Consider the following 6560-nt stretch of genomic DNA (forward strand, 5'->3'; position numbering starts at 1 on the left):
GGCAATGCACAAAGGAGAAAAAAAAAACCAACTCAAAATTATATTGTATGGGATGTTGATTTAGAAACATGTCTCTAAGATTTGCACAAAAATTAACTGTAGAGTTCTTCACACACCATAATACTCTGCACACCAAAACACTGAAGCTGCACCACCACAAGGACTAGGGAAAGTCTGTATTTCTGCACCATGGAGTAAGGGCAAAACTGTGTTATCCAGACGTGCAACTGAACTTTACAATTCAAAGTCCTTAGGTGCTTGAGTAAATTTAGAAAGAACAGCAAACTCAAATAATGATATACACAGTTTATTGTGGTAACTCCAACAAAAGTTTTTATTTCTAGTGAATCAAATAATTTATTCACTATTCACATTATTTATTTCTAGTGAATAAAAACAACGAGATGTTGCATTTAGTCTTTAAACAATGACGTTCCACTTCAAATATCTATTTATTCGTATTTCTGCAATTTAATCCCAGGTAAGATTCTACATAAACCATAGTGCAAAACCACAGCTATACTTCATTGATTCCTGTCTTTTATGCTAAGCATTACACTTCTGAAACTAATATAGAGTTGAACTTTGTGATCTCAGTTCTTTGCACATAGAGGTCCAGCAGACACAAGATGGAGCTTCCTGTGAGGCCTTGGGAGGCAGAATTAGCACAAGGTCCTTTGAAAATTTGCTAAAATCTGAGATGTTAGGAACAAAAAAAAGATGACAAAAAGGTGGGTGAGATTCATGAGACTGTGAAGAAATATCTGATGAAAACAAATAAACAGAACTGATAGTTTTAAGAAATGAATAAATTCATAATAATGTGTAAATTATCTCTCCAGATGGTAACATAGGGACCATTTTGCAGCTACTAAAAACCATTAAATGACAGTGACATCAATTTTCTGATTTATGAAACCATTTTTCTTGCTGAACTGGAAATTCTTTGCATCAGACATTTCCTACCTGTATGTAGTTATAATCCTACTAGAAATCTGCCCCATTATTTGACAGAAATATAGTCCTGTACCAGCCACAAAAATGGTTCTTTAATACTTACATTGAGAGTTATAGGAGCAATGTTTCTTGCAGAACAAGAAGGTAAATTTTACAGATTGCATTCCTGATTTCCTATGGAAGTAGAGCTGACACAATCTTGTCTGTCTCACCTGCATATAATTTCCTGTCTCTTTAGACCTTTTCAGTGTTGGCCAACTTCAGTGAAAAAATCTCAAAATTACTAAATCCCACTAATTTAATGCAAACCAGCGATGTGGGGAAGGGAACAGATTTAAATCAGTTAATGGATGGAGGGAAAGCCTGCTCACTGACCTCAGTCACATTATCAAACATTGGAGAACCCACGGGGCAGGGAACCACAGATGTGAAAGCAATTGTTTCATTTTCTCATTCAAACCTGAACTGAAGGTTTAGGAAAGAGGCAGCCACTGGGCCAGTATCTGTCCTGTTGGGGCACAAAAATGCTGACACTTTAGACCCCAGACTGGCAAATAACTAGTATCATGTTCTTACAGGTTTCATGTAAGCTACACCTTTGCAACAAATGCATGCCAAGATTTGGCATTTACCCATGTCTAGTCTAGTCTTTTTATCATCGGTTATAATGATCTGTAAAATTAAAGAATCCAAGCCATGCTGTTGATAAGGATTAGAAGAGGGAACAAAAAGTGCCTGAAGATAAAATAATCTGAAATTGCTGTAGTCAAGAGGAGAGGGAACATTATAAAAAGGTTCTGCTAAGAAGAGAGTTTCAGGTTAGAAGATTTGTCAGAGCATACACAAAAAAGCAAGTGGAAGACTTGTTTGCTGCTCTGCACTGGGGCTACAGGGAATTCAGAGAACAAAATTTGCTGAAGGTCTGGAGAAAATCATACACTAGTTGAAATTTTTTGGCACAATTTCCTCCGTCAACATTAAGAAGATGTACAAGATGGATTATGAAATTGTTCTGGATTTCAGCAAATATAATGTCACTTTTCCATATTCAGTTGAATGAAGACACAAGCAGAGAGTCCATCTTGAGATTGAAAATCAACCAAAAAACTATGAGAGTGAGCAGGAAATATGAAAGAATATAATTTTTTTACACATTAATAAAGATAAACATGAATTTGTTTCACATAATTCAATATTAAGAATACTTCAGCACTTCACAAATCTTCACTTGCTTTGTGTATGCATGTACATACAAATGGAGCCATGCAAAAAATTTTCAGTATGAAACCTCTTTTTCTAGTTGCAAAGAATTAATTTCTGGATTGAAAAAAAAAAAAAAACCCAAACCAAAAAACAGAACAATATGTTAGTACAGGCTGGAATGGTATATTCACTTATGCATATATTTTAATAATTCTCTGTATAATGCTCTTTAAGCACTATACATGTACAAACATCAATGTACCTGTCATGTATGTACACTGGAACCCATAAATGCAAACATTTATAAATCAGATGTTATTATACTAGCCGGGATACTATATATACATATATATATATATATATATAATTTTTTTTTTTTTTTTTTGTGAAGACAGAACAGCCCAGTTGTCCAAATACAAACTACATTGTAAATCAGCAGGAAAAAGATGAAAGAGCTTTAAGTGCTTCTGAATGTCTGGTTAATATCTGACACCTTTGCAGGGCTGGGTTACCACACACCTTTGACATGCAATCTGCTGCTGTCTCAGATTTATTTCTGGAGGGTGCTGATAGTGTTACCTGCAAGAGATGGGGAATATGTGGTGCCCACAAAAAGTTGATGAGATCATTAAGACTCTGGAAGAAGCAGATATAGGATCAGCTGGTATTTGCATCCTTGCAGAATGGGCATAGACACGCCTCTTCCCCCTTGCTTCCTTTCTCTGATCTGTGTTTATCAGATTTTTCAGACTCTTTTTGACTATGACTTGAAATTTTTCTTAACTACAACCAGAGAATGGCACAAACCATCCTACCCAAGAACACTACTACTAACAGACTGGTTTTTAGCCTAAGAGAAAACAAGAAAACCCAAAAAACAGAGGTGTAAACAAATGGCCCTTGCACAAACTGATTGTTTTTGCCACAGTTGTTCAAATGGAGCTGGAAACAGTGAAAACAGAGGGTCTTTCACCTCATTGGTACCCCGTGGTAGCACCTAAAAACCTCAGCCTGGTTCCCAGGGCTGAATGCTGAAAGGAAAAAGCTGAAGTGTGGATCAGTCAGTATGCTATATGGCAGCAAGAATAGGAGCTAATGTGTATCTCAGTGTGTTAATTAGTGGAACATTGATTGCAAGCTCTGGGAAATGACAGAAGAAATAGTTTCTTTTTGAATTTAAAAGCAATGCAAACTTGTGCTTGAGGATTATTTCACAACAGATTTCCTTCTATCAGATAAGTAATAATTAAACACTTTTAAAAGCAGGAAAATTGCAAAAATTTAAACATTAATATCTGATTTAACTGGGTTACTCCAAAGGTCCGTACATACCCTCAAATGAAAATACTTCAGTTTTCACAGCAGAAAAAAAACCACCACTGGGAAGAAAGGGAAAGGTTCACTTTGGAATAGAAGAACCAGCCTCTAAAAGGATTTAAAATTCAGTTTACCTACATCAGGTCCCAAACAATTGGAAGAAACATTTTTATATTTGTTCTCAATAGATTTTAGCTTGACTTTTAGTTGCCTCCAACCTGAGGTTGCCAGCAATTCTGACTGACCCCAAGATGTGAAGCACATTGTTAAGTGCCTGAGAGATACCCTCTGGTTTCTCTGGGCATTTCCTCATGTCTTGACACCACTCCAAGAACAATTTACCCAGAATGGCAACCTTCTGGTAGTGCTCTCTCTGCTCCAGGGGTGAAAGCTACTCTCCCTCTTCATGGTCAGCATGTATTTTTTCCTGGATGCCAAATATTCCTATACAAATGATCTAATGGGGATCCCTCATGAAAATCAATGCCTGAACAACTCTGCAGAAAAAAAAAAAATTATGGTTTCCATTCAAATTTGATTGTACTCTAAATAAGAACCTCAGACTCCTAAATCATGTCAGCCCCACCTCTTCCTACCAATACATCCTGAAAGGATTTATGGATAACTCCACCTGCCCACACTTGGCACCTTACCTGCTCTTTCTCTCCTCCTGGAACAACTCCACCAATGGAGTATCCTGCTGCATCAATGCGTTGTGTTTCCTTCCCCAGGGCATGGACTAAACTGCACAGGGAAAACACTAAAAATTAATGGAAAGAGCTGACACTTTCATCTTTAACCACTTAAATATTCATAGTGGTGGTGCTACTCTTCAGCCTCTTTTTCCAGCTCTTCCCCTTCTCTCTTCCTCTTGCTCTAATCTATCTCACTAAGGCATTCAAAGAGCCACATATGTCTTGGGATAAAGATGTAATAAATTAAGGAACAAATAGTATTACCCAAAGAAGCAAAAGCTCCCAGGAATGGATATCCATTATTTATTTCATACCATCAAACTAATAAGTGCTCCTAGTCTTTCATGATATTGCTTTAAAACTGTCTGCTACATGACTTTAGTGAAAAAAATTAAGACATCCATTACACGAACAGCCCTTCGCACGTTCTTTTCTCAAAATACTTTGTAAGCATTGCATGATATTAATTATATGGTATATATTAAACTCCTTGCAACAAAGAGATAAAACTAGCTATTCTTTCAGCTGGAATATGGCATACAGAATAGGGATAATATGATGCTTGAAAACAAGCATCCAGAAAGGAGTGGCTTCAAGGAAGGCCACAAAAATGATCAGAGGGCTGGAGAACCTCTTCTGTGAAGACAGGCTGAGAGAGTTGGGACTGTCCAGCCTGGAGAAGAGAATGCTCCAGAGGGGGCTTTCAAGAAAGTTGGAGAGGGACTTTTTGCAAGGACGTGTAGTGATAGTACAAGAGGGAATGTCTTCAAATGGGAAGAGGTTGGGTTTAGATTAGATAAGAAGAAATTAGGAAGAAATTCTTTACTCTGGCAGTAGTGAGGCATTGTAACAGGTTGCCCAGAAAAGTTGTAGATGCCCCATTTCTGGAAGAGTTCCAGGCCAGGTTGGATGGGGCTTTGAACAACCTGGTCTACTGGAAGGTGCTCCCTACCCATGGCAGGGGGGTTGGAACTGGGTGATTTTTAAGGTCTCTTACAATCCAAACCAATCTGTGGCTATGGTTCTAAGACTGTTACTGCATCTCTTCTATTTTTAGTGTCTATTCTGAACAAAATCTCTCAAAAGCCAACCTCATCTGTAGCCTCTTTGGCTTACCTGTTTCGCTCAAAGGTAGAATTAATGTGTGTGAGGCATCTGGACTCGGACATTTCTGCTCTTTAAAACGTGTAGATCCATAAGGTATCTGGGATTCACTTCCACATCCTTAGGTTCCACTGCCATCCTCCCAGTCCCTCCTCCTCCATGCCATCATGCTGCTCACTTGCAAGAGAGGCCACAAATCCCAACCGGTGCTGCTGCTTCTGTGTGTAGCAGATACTCAGGTCTTACATGGAGCACTTTGATCTACCAAGCTATTAAATTATATTTGCCTGTACTTATGTATGCAAAACACTGGGTGCAATTCAGCTTGAAGAATATATTAATGCTAATTAGATTTCATAGTATAAGAGAAGAAATTCTGTCACCAGCTCATGTTTAACCACTGCTGTTCCCATTGTCATTGCTGCTGACTCTTCCCTGACTGGAATTTTTGAGGATCCGAAGTGACAAAATCTCTGTCCCAAAAACTAGAAAGAAGGCAAAAAATCCAGTATGCTTTTGCATTAAAATTTTCACTGAAATGTGGAAGTTGGACCACTTGAGTAAAACTGAATATCTTTCCTTTGATTTGCTTTGAATGGGTGGGGTGAATTCAACTTCCTTTAAATTAATGTCTGAGTGACTGCCATATAACCAGTAATTTTACCATCAGCTACAATTCTGCTTAACTCCTAAGTAAAATAACAGTGAGCGGCCCTACAATCAGGCTTTTTATTGTCTCCAGACTTGGAAATACTCACAAAAGCCTACAGCCAATATAAGCTGTTTTACTTTTTTGCATCCTACATCCCTTTCTGCCTACAGAGTGACACCTGAGATTAAAAATGCTATTAATTACTGTTCTCTGTATAGCTTTAAGAAACTAACTAAAAGGAGACAAAATGTAGCTCAGAGAGGAACAATGTTCAATATTATAGTAAAACTATCTGATTAAGAGACCAGGATCACATGAGACTGCTTTGACAACTTTCCATTTCAGACATAGCCTTGTTGTCCTGACGCACAAAGAGCAGGATTAGGTCACCCCATCTTGTTCCTCCTTGCAGCAAGTTTGATCTCCAGGGCCGTGGCAATGATTTTAGTTACTACAGTGATGAGTTTAGAAATAGTCTATGGCCTTTAAAGCTGGTATAGGGGCATTTCCCTCTTCTGACTTCTACCTAGTAATTTAATTTTTCTACTTAGGTGTTTGTTAGTGCTGTGCTTTTGTAGCTAATGAAATTAAGCGACCTCTTAGAAATGCTTCAGTGTCTTCCAGGATAAGAT

General features: G+C 37.9%; 1 long non-coding RNA gene across 1 annotated transcript; it reads right to left on the minus strand.

The window, feature by feature from the left end:
• Window positions 1–439: 439 nt before the first annotated feature.
• On the minus strand, window positions 440–5477 carry LOC127060070 (uncharacterized). The gene is made up of 3 exons (XR_007778619.1): window positions 5289–5477; window positions 4131–4221; window positions 440–695 (listed from the first exon to the last, which is right to left on the minus strand). It is a non-coding gene; the product is annotated as an uncharacterized LOC127060070 (long non-coding RNA).
• Between the last annotated feature and the right edge of the window lie 1083 nt (window positions 5478–6560).

Source organism: Serinus canaria, chromosome 1 (genome assembly GCF_022539315.1).
Source record: "Serinus canaria isolate serCan28SL12 chromosome 1, serCan2020, whole genome shotgun sequence".
Taxonomy (NCBI): domain Eukaryota; kingdom Metazoa; phylum Chordata; class Aves; order Passeriformes; family Fringillidae; genus Serinus; species Serinus canaria.